Source organism: Dermacentor silvarum, chromosome 9 (assembly GCF_013339745.2).
Source record: "Dermacentor silvarum isolate Dsil-2018 chromosome 9, BIME_Dsil_1.4, whole genome shotgun sequence".
Classification (NCBI taxonomy): Eukaryota; Metazoa; Arthropoda; class Arachnida; order Ixodida; family Ixodidae; genus Dermacentor; species Dermacentor silvarum.
The window spans coordinates 27,927,740-27,945,676 of record NC_051162.1 but is presented as its reverse complement, the minus strand read 5'-3'; the positions used below and the strand labels follow the sequence as shown (position 1 = coordinate 27,945,676).

Here is a 17,937-nt window from a genome sequence, read left to right as displayed (position 1 = left end):
CAGCGCATACGAAGCTACCGGCACACAGCGCATGCATTTTGTCCCATCGCAGATCGCTCTGAAGATGAGGCCCAGCGGGCGCACACTTCCGCCAATTCGCAGATCGCTTTCAAGATAGGCGCCCGCGTGGCATCTGCCTGAGATACAGCCGCAAGAACAGAACGCCCCCCCCCCCCCCTCACCGTCGCCTCCTTCCCGTGCCTCGCGCGCTAACGAAGACCACGCGTGCTTCCGGCCTCCTTCCTTTCTCGCGTGCGCGAGATAAGGCTGTGGTTGCCGGCTCACCCTCGCACGTTGGCACCCGCACACACGGCGCGTGGTAACGGTTTTATCGCCGTTGGACTTTATACCGAACCTCACGGCGACGACGACGACGACTGCGACGACGACGACGACGGCTACGGCAAAAATGCGCTTGCAGTGCCCATATAATTGCTATCGCAATAAAACTAATGAATGTCATGCCGTTACAAAAAAAAAAAAAACTGTGACTCCAATCCACGCTGTGAAGGTGGTTGGGCACCAAAGCTGTAAACGACACCCACAACAATTATGTGTAATTTTATGCGTAATTATGGCTAAAATTTTATGCGTAAGTGTCAAATGACCCATTGTGACATCACTTGAATGAACCCGCGTGGCTCTACAAAGAGTGAAACCAGAGACAAGGTAAATGTGCTTAACCACACCCTTTACTACATCACAACGACATTATATTCACGCTGTTCTTCTGGCGTCTTTATTTTTCGTGGCCTTCCCATGGTAGCCCGGAATGAACTGAATGATTTGCAAGACCGTGGTGACATCACTACGTGATTTCTATGCTGTTGGGTACTTTTCCACTCAGAATAGCTTTCGCAACCAGAATCTTTACCTGCAAGCACACGCGGGAGAAGGAACGTGCTTCGCTATATTCGCAGACGTCTTTAGCATACATTATACGGTTTGCACTTCACACGAGGATTTTGAATGACGTCAACCCATTTCGAAGCAGTTGCAAACCTAATCTTTACCTGAACGCATCGCAGGGTGTTCCCATTCTTCACATGCGCCTTATCATCCATCATGTGGTTTTGATGCTTGTTTTGTGGTTTTTCTTTTGAAAACGAGTGCTAAGCTGTAAGGTCTGAAACCATTCTTTTAACTCCCTCAGCAATTTGGCCATTATGGACGCCTTTCTTACTGTTTTAGTTTTTTTTTTAGTTATTACAGTTAGTACGACTAAAGCCGTAGGCTCGGTTTAGGCGGTGAATTAAATTTTATGCGTAAGTATCAAATGACACATTGATCGAAATGCAGCTCCACTAACGTGAAACCTGGGGAGGTGCGAAGAATGCAGTGATGCACCGCAAATGGGCTCATACTGCCTCAAGCAATGGCTCATAATCCCGTAAATGCGGCCTCCCCATTACGACGACAGAAGAGAAGTGAAATTCTACGCTGGAATGATGAGCGGCAACGCAGCCAGCTGTCGAAGACGACGAACGCGGGAGCGCGAACACGAGCCGCTCGCTTACCGTGACGTTTTTTGCTTACGCCAACAACACGAAAATTTCCTTGGCTGGTAGAGGTGTACAGCTTCGCTGTAAAAAGTCACTGTTTCGAAGGACTGATTGCAATAGAAAATTAGTAGAAAGCAATACGCAGTAGGGGTGCTTGTTCCATCAGCTGCATAAACTTCTGTAGACATTTGCTTAGTCAATAAATAACAAGCATGGTTTCACGCACACACACAAAAATATCAACACACCTCCGTTGATGACCGCGGACACTTACTGCCACAACACTGGCGCGATAAATACGAGCTAGGCACCCGGTACGCGAGGGCACAGTGCACACGAAGCCATTAGCTATATCGGCTCGCCTTCGAGCCCAGCGCTGATTACCTCCAAGATAGAACGCACGCGGCTCTGTTCAGCCACGCCATGCGCAGCCGCGGCCGCAGTAGCACGCGCAAGCCTGCCCTAGCCTCCCCCTCCCTTCTTGTTCCTCCTAGCATATGCACATTCCCACTTCCCCCCCCCCCCCCGCCGCCTTACGCGCGCGAGAAGTCGGCGCGCACATTCCCCGCCATCCTCACTTGCGCGCACTGGAAGACACAGGCGCACCAAACCACCATTCTTCTCCGCTACAACATACGATGCGCGGCCGCGATGTTATCGCACTTGGACTTTATAGGGAACATCACGGCGACGCCGATGGCAGTGGCCGAAATTTGCCTGGAATGTCCATTTAATTGCGATCGCATTAAATGCATATATCAAAATAATGTAGCGAAAACAAAACTAACCTAAATTACCCTAATATGTCTGTTTTCAAGGACGGATGCTATGCAGACCTTTTGGAAATCAAGTACCTGCCGCGGTAACTTAGTTGCTATAGCGTTGCACTGCTAACCACAAGGTCTTGGGTTCATTCCCGTTCACGACGGCCGCATTTAGAAAGGCTCGGAATGGGAAAACGCTCGTGTACCTCGCACTGCGTGCACGTGGAAGAACCCCAGGTGGTCGAAATCTATTTGCAGACCGCCACTATGGCATGCCTCATGGTGAAATTGGGGTTCCCGCACGTAAAACAATAGACCGTTTGAAGAAAGTGAGGTTGAGCTATGTTACTGTAATTCCTTTCATATTGTAGCACTCTTCAATGAAGCACACTAAACAAACTGGTTTATTGTGGGCGAACTTGTGCCCAGAGACTTAACACTAAAACACATTCACACAATTGACAAGCAGAGTTAACAGGAACGCGTTCCACAGTCAACCACGTCCGAAGATTGAGCACACGCGCAGCCGCGTTCTCGTGCACCAGAGCCGCGTTGGCGCCACGCGCAAGGCGTTGCTGGCGCTCTTCCAACGGCGGTGCGATGAGACGCCTGGAAGGATACTTCGCGCGGAGAGATCTCTGCGGCATTACTCCCCCTGAGAAAACGCATCGCCCCGATGCGCGCGAAAGAAATTTCATATGCAGAAGTGTTTTCATTGCCTGTCGAAGTACGGCTTCATGCGGACTACATGTACGACCTCTGCAAGGTTGTGGCGCTTTGATAGCTTTTGTCCATGAGGAATGACTTCGTAGTTCAGGTCACCTACTCGGCGAATAACTTCGTAAGGACCGAAGTATCGGCGAAGGAGTTTTTCGGATAGGCCGCGACGACGCACTGGTGTCCATACCCACACTTTATCGCCTGGCTGGTACTGTACTTCTCTGTGACGCAGGTTGTAGTAGCTGGCGTCCCTACGTTGTTGCTGGCGTATACGGAACCGTGCCAACTGCCGGGCTTCTTCAGCTCGTTGTAGGAAGTCGTCCACGTCGTATGGGTTGTTAGTGTCGTCAGCATCTACTGGTAACATAGCATCCAGTGTGGTTGTGACTATGCGGCCATAGACCAGTTGAAATGGAGTGACCTGAGTTGTTTCTTGAACAGCCGTATTATAGGCGAAAGTAGCGTAGGGCAAAATTGCGTCCCATGTCTTATGTTCGAGATCGACATACATGGACAGCATGTCGGCCAGGGTTCGGTTTAGACGTTCCGTCAGGCCGTTTGTTTGGGGATGGTATACAGTGCTTTTCCTGTGACTGGTGTGCGTCATCTTCATCAAGCACTGCATCAACTCTGCTGTGAAGGCTGCTCCTCGATCCGTAATCACGACCATTGGTGCACGATGTCGCAGGACTATGTTATAAACGAAGAACTTCGCAACTTCAACTGCCGTTCCTCGTTCAAGGCAGCCAGTTTCAGCATATCGTGTTAAATAGTCTGTCGCTACTACGATCCATCTCTTCCCTGTAGATGACATTGGGAACGGTCCAAGCAGATCCATTCCAACTTGCTGAAATGGAGTCTTCGGTGGGTCTATGGGTTGGAGAAAACCGGCCGGTTTGACGGGTGGTGTTTTGCGCCTTTGACATTCTCGGCATGTCTTCACGTAATGCTGCACCGACGCTAATAACTTAGGCCAGAAGTATCTGAGTCGAATTCTGGCGAACGTCCGCCTGACCCCTAAGTGACCCGACGATGGTTCGTCATGGCAAGCTTCCAAAATTTCCTGTCGCATGGTTGATGGCACGACGAGTAAGAATTTTTCCTGATTGTGTTCAAAGTTCCTCTTGTAGAGCGCATTATCTCTGAGGCAAAATGACGATAAACCTCGCATAAACATACGCGGAACTTGAATGTCGTGTCCTTCGAGGTGCTTGATCAGCGGTAGGAGTTCTGTGTCGGCCCGCTGATGCTCAGCGATTTCCGAAGCTGTTATCACAGTAAGGAATGGGAAATCTTCTTCTTCAGAAGGAGTAGAGTCCACTGGTGAGCGGGGCAAGCAGTCAGCGTCGTGATGTTTTTTCACAGACCTGTATACAACCGTAATGTCGAATTCTTGGAGCCTGAGACTCCACCTCGCAAGTCGTCCGGATGGGTCTTTTAGGCTTGCCAGCCAGCAAAGGGAATGATGATCGCTGACTGCACGGAACGGCCTGCCGTAGAGGTATGGTCGGAACTTGCTGATAGCCCATATGACAGCCAAACATTCCTTTTCTGTCGCAGAGTAGTTTGTTTCAGCTTTCGAGAGGGTACGGCTAGCATACGCTATGACTTTCTCTTCCCCGTTTTGCCATTGAACTAGAACGGCGCCAAGACCAAGATTGCTTGCGTCGGTATGGACTTCTGTGTCCGCCGTCTCGTCGAAGTGGGCCAGGATCGGTGGGGCTTGTAATCGTTCCTTTAATTCATTGAAGGCAACCTCTTGTTCTGCATGCCACATGAAGGGTGCGTCTTCTTTAGTAAGTCTCGTGAGAGGTTCGGCAATTTTGGAGAAGTTTTCTACAAATCGCCTGTAATAAGCGCATAGTCCCAAAAATCGCCGGATTGCCTTCTTGTCTGTCGGCTTCGGAAATCGCGCAACGGCAACAGTCTTGTCGGGATCTGGGCCAACACTTGTGCGCTGATTACGTGACCTAGAAAACGAAGTTCTTGGAATCCAAACTGACATTTTTCAGGTTTAATGGTCAGGCCTGCGGAGCGGATAGCTTGGAGCACTAAACGTAGCCTCTGCATATGCTGGTCGAACGTTGCAGAAAATACTACCACGTCATCTAGGTAAACTAAGCACGACTGCCATTTGAGACCCGAGAGGACACTGTCCATCATGCGCTGGAATGTCGCCGGCGCACAACAGAGGCCGAATGGAAGTGCTTAGAACTCGTACAGGCCGTCTGGGGTAACGAAAGCAGTCTTTTCGCGGTCTCTTTCGTCCACTTCAATTTGCCAATACCCGCTCTTGAGGTCTAATGAAGAGAAAAATTTTGCATGTCGTAGCCGATCCAAGGTGTCATCAATGCGTGGCAAGGGATACACATCACGCTTGGTCACACTGTTCAATTTCCTGTAATCAACACAGAATCTCAGTGTATTGTCTTTTTTTCTCACAAGAACTACGGGTGACGCCCACGGGCTGTTCGATGGCTGAATGACATCGTCCTTAAGCATCTCTTGCACCTGACTCTTTATGATCTCTCGTTCAACCGGTGATACTCGGTACGGGTGTTGGTACACTGGTCTGGTTTGTTCGTCTGTTATTATACGGTGTTTAACAATCGGTGTGCGCCGTACCTTTGACGAAGTGGAGAAACATTCTGCGAAGTCATTTATCAGCTCTTCCATCAATTCTTTCTGGGTTGGCGACAGACTTGGGTTGATTGCAACTGACGTTATGGCTTCATGCGTGGTTTGTGCAGCAGGCGGCGTACATGCTAAGCTAAATACATTTGTGACTGCAGTAACGCTGTGTAGAAAGGCGATGGCTGTGTTCTCTGCGACATGTTGAAATTCACTTCCGAAATTCGTCAGCAATACATCAGCATACCCATCGCGTAGCTGAACAATTCCCCGTGCTATACAAATACTTTTCTTCAACAGTAGCTCGATGTTGGCATCCGCTATACCTTCCGAGTCGTCGAATGCTTCACTTCTTACGCGAACCAGCATGCTGCATCGTGGTGGCACGGTTACGTCATCGTCAGTAATCCGCAAGGCAACGTGCTCTGGCTCCTGTGACTTTTGCATATCTATGGCCTGCTTCGTAGAAAAGGACACACTAGAATTCTGCAGGTTGATTATGGCACCGTTTGCTAGAAGAAAGTCCATCCCGAATATTACATCCTTCGAACATTCCCGTAATACAACAAAGTCAGCGACGTAAGCAAAACCTCGAATTCCAATTCTCGCTGTGCATCTACCCAGGAGTGTAATGAGGTGCCCACCAGCTGTACGTATCTGGGGTCCACACCACTGCATCAAAACCTTTTTTAGCTTCTTCGCTAGTTCATAACTTATCACCGAATAATCCGCCCCGGTATCAATTAACGCATTCAGCTCGTACCCATCAATCAGCAAAGGCAAGTCCGAAGCTATTTTCTCATTGCTGCACTTCTTTTCCTGGAACCAGTCTTCGATGTCACCCTGGTACCGCGATGGAGGATCTTCGCATGTCCGATTGTTAGCGGCCCCGCCTCCACAGGTCGCTCGCTTCAGTTTTCCAGCTTCGGGCTAGGTGAACGATGCCTAGTCGTACTTGAAGAGGCACGCGGGCTTGGTGATCGGTAACGCATAGGGTATGGCGACCGAGATTCATGATGGCGAGGTGCGCTAAAACTCTGCCGCGTACATAAGTACTCCTCGATGTCAGATGGTCTTTCGCCGTTTCGGGGGCATGGTGCATTCATAGAAAATCCTCTAAGACCGGCTTGCCGGTACGGGCAAAATCGGTACAGATGACCAGCCTCTCCGCAGTGAAAACACAGGGGCCTACGGTTGGCGTCACGCCACACGTCACTTTTCCTGGGCCTTGTCTCAGCCATACGGGGCGCATTGTGCGCTATCGGCACGTAGTTACTTGGCCTCGCGATGGGTGCACTGTGAACAATGGACGCACTGTGAACGATCGGTGCACTTTCAACGATTGGTGCACTGTGAACGGCGGGTCGCCTGAGCATCTCGGAGTACGTTGGCGTCGGTCGTGCTGGTGCTGGCTCAGATTGTGGTTCCCGTATGGCTTGTCTCACTTCGCTTCTGACGATGTCGACGATAGACGGTTCCGGTGGAACTTCGTGAGACTGCATCTTGCGTAGCTCTTCCCTGACTACAGAACTGACGAGTTCCCGCAGTGTGGGTAGATTGTTGTCAGTACACGCAGAAAATACATTTGCGGACGCGCAGCTTAAGTCGCGGTTGTATTGCCGGGCTCGCTGCTGAAGCGTCATTTCAATCGTCGTTGCTTCCGATCGAAACTCGGCAACGGTGCGTGGCGGATTGCGAACGAGACCCGCGAAAAGCTCTTGCTTCACCCCATGCATGAGATGGCGCACCTTTTTGTCTTCACTCATGTTGGGGTCAGCGCGCTTGAAAGGCGGGACATGTCCTCTATGTACATGGCTACGCTTTCATTCGTGCGCTGATTCCGTGCCCGAAGAGCAGTTTCTGCCTTCTCCCTGCGATCATTGCTACCATACGTAGCCAGCAGCTGCTGCCGAAACTCTTCCCAAGACGACAGAGAAGCCTCGTGGTTTTCGAACCACGTTCGCGCCGAGTCTTCTAAAGCAAAATACACATGGCGCAGCTTGCGTTCTTCAATCCATTCGTTAGACCTTGCCACTCTCTCAAAATGGTCCAACCAGTCCTCGGCGTCTTCGAACGAGTCGCCGTGGAAGGCCTGTGGTGTGATAGGTTGACTCACTATGAGCTGTGCCGGTGTAGTGACTTGGCTGGTCATGGTAGCGCGGTCAGTTGGCTCCCTTGCTGCGAAGAGAAGAGGTCCGAATTCTGGCGAATCCCCTCGAAGACGACGGCTGGTCCGTTGGTGCACTGGCGTCAGTTCCAAGGGTTCCAATCGCCGAGGATCAGGACTAAGCTCTCTTCGGTGTGTGGGGCTCGAAATCATACCCCGCACCTCCACCAGATATGTAGCACTCTTCAATGAAGCACACTAAACAAACTGGTTTATTGTGGGCGAACTTGTGCCCAGAGACTTAACACTAAAACACATTCACACAATTGACAAGCAGAGTTAACAGGAACGCGTTCCACAGTCAACCACGTCCGAAGATTGAGCACACGCGCAGCCGCGTTCCCGTGCACCAGAGCCGCGTTCGCGCCACGCGCAAGGCGTTGCTGGCGCTCTTCCAACGGCGGTGCGATGAGACGCCTGGAAGGATACTTCGCGCGGAGAGATCTCTGCGGCAATATGTGTTCAATAGATTCTTAATATGACAGCGAAAGTAGGTTGTGTTTGCGCCATTAGGAGGAGAATTTATTGCTTTGCCAACCGTCTGTTACTCGAGCCAATTCATTAGTAAACGCAGTATTTTAGTAGTTTCGTCTACGATTCAGGCCACGGAGGTATAGTTCAAGACTTTCTGGGAGCTACCTTAGATTTTTGTGAAAGCATAGCTTTCACTTTCACTTCACTATTAGGTTATTATTTTTTGCTCCAATACGCGTTCACATAGATATACCCGCCGTGGTTGCTCAGTGTTTGCGGTGCTGGGCGGCTAAGCAAGAGGTCTCGGGCACAAATCCCGGCCGTGGCGGCCGCATTTCGATGGGGGAAAATTGCAGAGAGCACCTATTTACTTATATTTTAAATTAAAACATTAAATTCTGGGATTTTACGCGCGGGAACCACGATCTGATTATGAGGCATGCTGTAGTGGGGTACTCCGGAATAATTTAAACCACCTGGGGTTCTTTAACGTGCACCTAAATCTATGTACAAGCGTGTTTTCGTAATTCGTACTTAGATTTCGCTGCACGTTAAAGAACCCCAGGTGGTCCAAATTAATCCGAAGTCCACCACTACGGCGTGCGTCATAATAAAAATGTCGCAGTTTGACCTGAAAGATGAAGCATCAATTGCTACAACTTAGTAGAGAGCTATACAGAGTAAGGATAGTAGTTTTATCAGCTGTATAAACTTGGACGTGCAGCAGCACCAGCAACGCGCATAACTGTTGTCGACGCCGTTGCCGTTTTTCCCGCGTTCGCACCGAACGCGCGCGGCGTTGGTGACTGTTGCCAGGGCCTCTGTGGGCGGCTCGGAAGTTTTTGACTAGATCAGAACGGAAAACTCGTCGAACAGTGTCGGAAGTCTTTACCACCTTCTATACAGGGCTAATCCTATACAGGGATACAGGGGTAATCGGAGATAACAGGATTGGTGTGTACCGTTGCTGAATCGTCGGAAGAAGTCATCGAGTGGTTTAGTCGCACGCACCTATCGTGATACGTCATGCTGGCAGCGGTTCAATATCGTACTCCGTGATATTTTATTGCGATAGCAATTATATGGACACTCCAAAGCAGATTTCTGCCGTCGCAGTCGCCGTGAGGTTCCGTATGACGTCAATGGAGATGAAATTGTCGCCGCGCGCCGCCGAACGCTATATGTGCGAGTGAAAGGGCGCGAGGGACGCGCGCTTTCACGGGGAGTGAACGCACGGCGGAGAACAAACGCGCGTTCTGTGCCGTGCTCCCTTAAGGGCTGCAAAAGTAGGCGTCTCTTTGCTCCTTTACAATCACCATATATGTAGAGCAAACGTGACTTCTTCCGTCGCACGAAAGGCCGTGGGGGGAAGGGAGGGAGGGAGGCAACGTTTAGCTGCAGCACAAAATGCGTATTTATATAAAACGTTGCGAGGCGAGAAAGTGGTAAAGACTTCCGACGCTGCTCGACGAGTTTCCCGTTCTGATCTCGTCGAAAACTTCCGAGCGGCCCCCAGAGGCCCTGGGAACAGTCACCAACGCCACGCGCGTTCGGTGCGAATGCGGGCAAATTGGCGACGGCGTGGACAACAGTTCTGTGCGTTGCTGGTGCTGCTGCATGCCCAAGTTTATACAGCTGATAACACTACTACCCTTACTCCATATAGCTCTCTACTAAGTTGCTATCGCAATTGATGCTTCGCCTTTCGGGTGAAACTGCGACATTTTTTCTAAAGCCACATAGGAATTTATTTTAACAGTCTTCCACCAGAGAGCAGGAACGGAAAACTCGAGCTTCTCGACCAATCAAGTTGGCTAGGTGACTATTTGTCACCGCCCCGTTTCAAAGGGGATGCCATTAAATCATCATCATCAGCTCAACTAGTCCAGGTTAGCGAGCTTCCGGGAAAACCGATTACGGAAATGAAAGCAAAAGCCAAGAAACGCATGTCGGACACACTGGAGGAGAGGCACCTAGTGGTGATAATGGGAAGAGTGATTGATGTACTGCGAGACCGAGGGGCAGGGATCGTGGAACAAATAACCAAAGGGGTCACCGACCTGGGGAATGTCTTAAACGAAGTACAAATCGCAGTGTGCATGGTGCCAGAGGTTGAAAGACAGGGTTATGCATTTGAAAGGGCATTGCTTGCAGTAAACAGGGAAATTTAGACGCTGAATTTTACGGGCAAAGCAATTAATTTTACGCTCATTGACATCAATCGAGAAGCGCACCGAGCAGGCCACGAAGGCGCTTTTGTGCATGACGGGATACATTTCAGCGAAAGTGTAGCAAGACCGGTGGGATGTCGATTCGCAGCGCGGAGGGTAGCTTTTTTTAGGTGGGCCCCACGCAATCAGGCAGCAAAGTTAAATATTTAATGCAGCGACACACGAGTAAAATGCAGAGTTAGACTACATCTAGTTCGGCAAAGAAACAGAAAGTATTAGAGAAGGTAAAATTTGTTACATAAACATGCGGGGTATCCGCGTGCCGCAAAAATGGTTGGAAATTCAAACGCAACTGAGTTACGAAGAGATTAGCGTGTTCGCCTTGACCGAAACGGATCTACGATATTATTAGCAGCCGCCTTTTATTGACAATTTTGTATGGGAAGGGTGCAACAGAATGACCGGGTCAAGGAAAGGCGGAGGCGTACTAATTAGGCGAGGACTGAAGTGGCAAAGGGCAAAAGAGACATGTAAGGAGCATTTATGGACTAGCGGCACATGGTAAGGGAAGACCACGTGGCTGGGAGTAGCTTACCTATGGACAGGTAGTGATAGCAGAGAAAAAAATTAGCAATTGGTTCATTGCATTATAAAAGATATTAATGAGTTTAGTAAATCGGGGCAGGTGATATTAGTGGGAGATATGAACGCGCACATGGACGATTTAGACGGATATACTGATTACAACGGCTCTCTAGTGCTCAATCTGTGTGATGAACAGAACCTTATAGTAGTTAGCAGGGAGAATAAGTGTCATGGATAGGTAACATGGCGATGCGGAAACAGGCAGTCATGTATCGACTACGCCTTATTCTCAGAAATGGTCTGCGAAAAACTAGATGAGATGATAATAGTGGAACATGAAAAAAATAACCTTGGTATCGATCATAGACAATTAACATTAAAGTTTGGGAGCGATACTAAAGCAAAACAGGAACCAATAGCATCAGAATTATGCGGACGACATAGTGCTACTAGCGGACAATCCAAGAGGTCTACAGACACTTGGAAATATATGTGGTAACACAGTGTCATAACTAGACCTTAAGTTTTGCACACAGAAATCGGGAATTACTATCTTTATTATAGACGAGCCATTACGTGAGGTCGATTCAACAGCAAGTGATACCTTAGTCAAGCAATATAAATACATCGGCGTGTACATAAATGAAGGAAAGACTTATTCAAGCACCCACCAAGATAATCTACAAATAAACGAGAAGCGGCATGCAGCAATACTTAAACATAAAGCACTCTAGGGCCAAAATAAATATGAGGTAGTGCGTGTACTCTGGCAAGGAATAATGGTGCCAGCGCTAACTTTCGCAAATGCCATTCTGTGCTTAAAATAGGATAGCTTGTCGGGGCTGGAAGTTAGCCAAAGATTGGTAGGCCGGTTGGCTTTGGGAGCCCACGGTAAAACCACAAATGAGGCAGTGCAGGGTACCATGGCTTGGGCCTCCTTTGAACTCAGAGAAGCCCAGAGCAAGATTAGTTTTGAAGAAAAACTCCGGCACATGGGCCAGAATAAATGGGTGGCTCAAGTGCACAAATATGTGTACCAAATAAGCTTGGAAACAGTATGGAGGAAAATGTCGAGAAAGTTGGCAACCAAGTACGGGTAAGTGAAAGTGTAATAGACAACCAGGAGTCATCAGAAAGAAAGTGAGAGAAACAGAGACAGCGAATTGGATGCAAAGAATGAAAGCAAAAAAAAAAAGACCATGGAGATTTACAAGAATCGGAAGAAAGAAATTAGCTAGAAAATCTGTACGATAACACAAAGGTAGTGCCTTGCTAGTTGAGGCTTGAGCCGGTTGCCTAAGGACCAAAACATACCGGATGAAATATTCCAAACAAGATGAGACAGTGTATGCTGCAGGAATTATCTGGATATCACTCCGAATATCCTAATAGAATGCAAATGAATTCACACAGTGAGACCCTTAAATAACGTATACCTTCCAGAAACGCTTAAATTTAAAGTTGACGGAAGCATCATCCGGTCAGCAGTCGAGATAACCAAGAGATTTTTAGAGTATTGGTGAAGAAAAAAAGCAAGGAAGATATTCATACAACTGGATCCGTTACAGGCATAGGTAACAATACAAGGTAAATAGAGAACTTTTGCTGAATGAAAAAAATATTTATATGTATACCAAAATCCTGTAATTAAAAACATGTACAGCAAACCTGATTAAATCAAGCAGGCTATAGGTTACTACTTGTGGCTACCTCGTTTCAATGGGGATGCCAATAAATGAGCATCATTTATTTTTTGTTTTGTTTTGATTTTTGATTTTTTTGTTGTGCGCGCGCCACCGCCCACGGTGGGATGGAGGGCAGGGGCATTGCGGTATCCAAGAGTTTTGGGTTTTTGCTCATAGTATATCATTTAGCGTTATTGGAAGTCTAGTGACGCAGCAGTTTAATTTTTGATGCTACAACTCGTGATGTTTTGCTTGCAACGCACCATTTTACGTCTATGGACAGCACAAAGGTCCTTCACCAGCTTTTCTTTTCCGCACTTCTTTCGATTTTTTTCGGCAATAATTAACTTAACATTTCTGGAAAGCTATACTTATACAACATGCATAATTTCTTAGAAAGCTTGTTTGCAACCATGCTCTGAAGTTGTTGGGAGTCTATCCGTTAGTATTTTAAAAAATAAATTTATGTTGAAAACTGATCCTTTGTACCCGATAGTTATGTTCGTTTTGAACTAGGTAGTACAGGCCCGGTAGCTGATGATACTGAAAAAAAGTACTTCCCCTTTAAATATATCGGTTAATCAATAAAGACAGACTGATGCTCTGCAATCTTCATTTCCGGAAATTATTCATCGGCACTTTTATGTCTTTCTGTACACTCCCCATTAAGTAAAATGAACGCAGCCCTACCGTTTCCGCCAAGCCTAGATAACATGAGCCAGGCCATCTGTTGACACCTACATAAAAAAGTGCCTCGAATATGCTAACTACGCCTGGTTCAATCTGTTGTTCTATGTCAAAGCAATCACCTTTTTTTACCGTTCGCCGAAGCATCCCAACAATCCCCGTGCGTGTGTCCACATGTGGCCTTCTCCGACTTCTTTATGTACGTCACAGTAAAAAGGGACATTGCTTTGGTGATGGTGGTGAAGACAATGGAGGTGAACTTCAAGTAGGCGTCAAAAGATGGCTTCTCTGAGCTTAGTAGAAACGGTGGGACACATGCATTTCACTTACTGTGGAGCATATAGATAGCGGTCAAAGTGGCGATCAATAATTTTAGAAGTAAACACTTAAGTGCTTCAATCTCAGCCTTGATTGAACAACTATCATTCATGCGTCGACGTGCAACTATTTGCTACTCTCCGTACTCGATTTGTATTCGGAGAAGTTCATATTCGCCCGCCATTAATAAAGATAGAAAACAAGGTTATCAACATGTAATTGTAACTCTGGAAAAAAATGCAAGGGGCACTTAGTTATCCCTACGCGGATGAATGCGAAAGCATTGCGACCACCGCGCGATGCGTATGCTCTTTCAGTCGTTGAGTAACTACATGACGGAAACGTTTTCACGCATGTGTAATTGCGACAACCAACGGTGTTCGTCACAAGGTGCGCACAACGCAAGGTCGTGGGCTCCACTGCTACCAAAGTTCGAGGGTTCCACTCCCAACAAGGGTCGTGTGTTCGAGTGCCTTAATATACTATGCCTTAATAAAGTGTGCATTAATTAACTATGCCTTACCCGCCGTGGTTGCTCAGTGCCTATGGTGTTGGGCTGCTGAGCACGGGGTCGCGGGATCAAATCCCGGCCACGGCGGCCTCATTTCGACGGGGGCGAAATGCGAAAACAGCCGTGTACTCAGATTTAGGTGCACGTTAAAGTACCTCAGGTGGTCGAAATTTCCGGAGTCCCTCACTACGGCGTGCCTCATAATCAGATCGTGGTTTTGGCAAGTAGTAACCTATAATTTAATTAACTGTGCCTTATTAACTGAGCTTTAAATAACACCAAAGGTCGTGGCTTCAACTCCCACCAAAGGTCGAGGGTTCGAGAGTCTTATTAACTGTATCCTAATTAACTATGACTTAATTAACTTCACCTTAATTAACACCAAAGGTCGTAGGTCTGACTCTGTCAATTGTCGCGGGTTCGAGTGTCCGTAATGAACTTTATCATAATTAAACCTGCCTTAATTGCCTTCACCCTAATTCACTCTGTCTTAATTAACTTTGACCTCATTAACTTAGTCCTTAATTAACTTTGACTTAATTGACGTCATCCATTGCGGCGATTGGCTCACTTGACTTGTTGGACCATCGTGATTATGACAACCGCCGATTTTCCGCGTCACGAGCCATATAAGGCTTTCGCATTATTAAACGATTAGTCTAACTAGAGTTCGCAAACGCACAGGTAACTAAACAAACGCAAATGTAACTAAATAATACAATAAACACACAAATTAAAAATATGAATACTCTGAAAGAGCCATTTTAGCTGCGGTGAAGACGTTATTGTGTTAGTAAGATGGCTTGGGGAGCTTATCACGAAATTCATAGGGCTGCTTGCAAAATGAGTTGATACCAGCGAGTGAATTCCACAGTGTAATAGCACGGCAAAACAAGCATGTTGAAACTAGTTTTAGAGATAGAAAAAAGTACTCACTATTTCTTTACGTCGACCATAAAATCAAAAATGCTTTCTTTCCAGTGTCATTCCGACAATCGTAATCATTGTAGTCCTAACAATACGTACATTCATCCCCAACGCCTTAAGGCAATCGAAAAGTCGACTGTACCATTTAGGATCCAGGTCCGTTTGCATAGCAAGACTGGTCGTAACCCCTATTATCGGCATGTTACCGGGCTGAAATACTAAAGAGGTGCTTAATTGTGCAACGTCTCACGTGCACTTCACCTAAAGCCTTTTTCTTGATTTTCCTGAGCGTACTTTCAATACGTAGCTCGTGAAATTCAGTTTTCCTTCGATCCCGGCTGTGGTGGCCGCCTTTCTACGGGGGGCCAAATGAAAAACGCTTTCTTACATAGATTTATAAGCACGTTAAAGAACCCCCAGATGGACAAACTCCCCCCGAAGTACCAGCCTACAGCGTTCCTCATTCTAAGATAGTGTTTTTGGCTCGCCAAAACCAAGCAGAATTTATTTTAATTCAATTCAGTTTCACTATTCTTATTCGCTGTGGTGGTTCAGTCACTGCGGCGTTGTCATGATAACCACGAGATTGTTGTCCGATTCCGGGCTTTGGCATCCGCAATCCGATATGGTCAGAATGCAGAACACTCGTGTACAGTGCTGTGGGCGCGCGTTAAAAGAACGCAACTAGTTAAAATAATCCCAAACCCACCGCTACGGCATCCCACGTAGCCCACTGGGCAGTTTAAGGAATTTAACAACGTCGTTCAATAAACATTCATTTTGAACATTACTAACAGGCGAGTGAAGCTCTCATTCTGAAAACTACGCTATGTATTGGACAGATACCGTTCCTACATTGTCTCGGGGAAAACTGAACTTGTAAGCTGAGTTTAGTACACTCTAAAGTTTTAGGTCTACGGACTAGTCATCCTCAATTTTTTTTTCTCATGGGGTCTTTTCATGCATTTGTTTTTTTTTTCGATTACGCGTACATTTATTTTAAGCTTATATCGCTTTTTTACCGCACTTCTTAGCAAAAATATCAAACAATGCTTTTAGACCTAGCGCTTTCTTGTCGTGGGCATTACCAGCGCATATTCGCATGTACATAGCCTATATCTGTGCCTGGGTAAATATTTGCACTCACGGCAACGCTAGTTCAGCGTACTGAGGGTAAAAGCTTCGCTGTGACAAATGCAATAGCTCGAGGATCAATTGTGCACTCACCTTCTCTGCAGCAGCAACGAGAAACTCCCGCCAAACGGCCAGAATGCCGTCGAGGGAACCATGTATCAGCCGTTTAAAGCGTCCGCTCCGTCATTCAGATAACATGTCTCGGGTGTCAATGTCTGACAGCCCCTGCGGAGAAGATAAGCAGGCCGCGTGCTCTTGCAGCCAAGCAAGAGATTTCTTACAGGAGTGGTACTAGTAGTCTCGTCAGTAAACACATCTATTTTTCGCCCCGAAAAGTGCTCTTTTATCTGTCACAAACTAGTTGACAGCAAAAACGCCGGTGTTAAATAAGGAGCCCTACCAGCTAACTCCGGTGTGCTTCATTTCGAGATAGGAAAGAGATAAGCAAACAATGTACACCCGTGAGCAAAACAAGGAGTTTATGCACTAAACCTTTTGGAGTGGCAGCCGCTACGGCCGCTTACGGGAGCGAGTGAAGCCACCGGCGGCCATATTGCAGGAGGCAAAAGAGGGCGGGCCCAGCATATATATATATATATATATATATATAGGCGGCCGCGGAATTAGCGCGGCACTAGAGTGTGTTTTCGTTTTCCCTATCAAAAATTGCACAAAAATATTTGTTTATTTTACATGATATTTTACTTGTGATGAGGCACTTTAGTTACAGTGATATATGATACTTCTATTGTTTGTGTCCACGGAAGTGTTATAATGATTAGCTTCGTCTAATGCGTAAGCGTTCTTTGGCGACTACCCCAGCTCCATCACGCGAAAAGTGTAATGCCTTGTATCTGCACAAAAACGCGTATTATGCGAAGGCATTTAATCGTTATAGTAGTGTAAATGTAGATGATTAGTAGCCCTATAAACGATTAGGAACAATGTAAGCCAATTAAAAAAATTTCACAGTTTCGCCCTAAGGGCGAATCAATGAATGCGATAGCAACACAGCAATGTCATACGAAGTAAGGTGAGCGGCCTTGGTTGCAATATGAATTGTAGTAAACATGAGCTGATTAAGTAAGCAGGTGTGCTGCGGCGTAAGTAGACCGACATGAAGAGAGACTCGATGACCACGAGAAGGCGCGTGTGAAACGGTGGTGTTGATGAGAAGCGCTTACCGTGGGCAGCGCGTGCGAAGGGACACACCTGTAGTGCTGCACTGCCAATCTGGGCAGCATTGCATGTGTAGCGTGCGTTGGAAAATGTGGCCCGACTATTACTAACTGAATGAACAAGCGTGGTGTGAGCGCGCACAAACAAACATGAATAGATCCCACTGAATGACGGCAGCCAACGACTGTCAAAACGCTGGCAGCGGGCGAAGGTACAGTCAACCACAAAAGTTTGCGGACCACGCGAGCGCGTGCCAGACTGCCTATCCGCGCCACCTAGCGGTACGCCTCCTAGCGGCGACAGGGGCGCTCTCCCGGATATGAGCCCTCTTGGTACTCGCCTGCCTGTTAATTTTTTATTCCCGTGCATGACATTATTAGTTCGTTGTGTTGACGCAGAGCGCTGTCTGCGATAAGACCGCCACATATCTGGCTTGATAACAGTATCGGAGCAATCACTGCAACCTTTGTCGACTGGTGTGC

The 17,937-nt window shown here is 47.3% G+C and overlaps 1 protein-coding gene across 1 annotated transcript in view; it reads right to left on the bottom strand.

Moving 5' to 3' along the window:
• LOC119465183 (acetylcholinesterase) overlaps positions 1-16,506 on the bottom strand; it is a 38,127-nt gene extending 21,621 nt beyond the window's left edge. Inside the window, exon 1 of the mRNA XM_037725982.2 lies at positions 16,370-16,506. The gene's annotated coding sequence lies outside the window, so the exon portion shown is untranslated. The remainder of the gene's footprint in view (positions 1-16,369) is intronic.
• Positions 16,507-17,937: the final 1,431 nt, after the last annotated feature.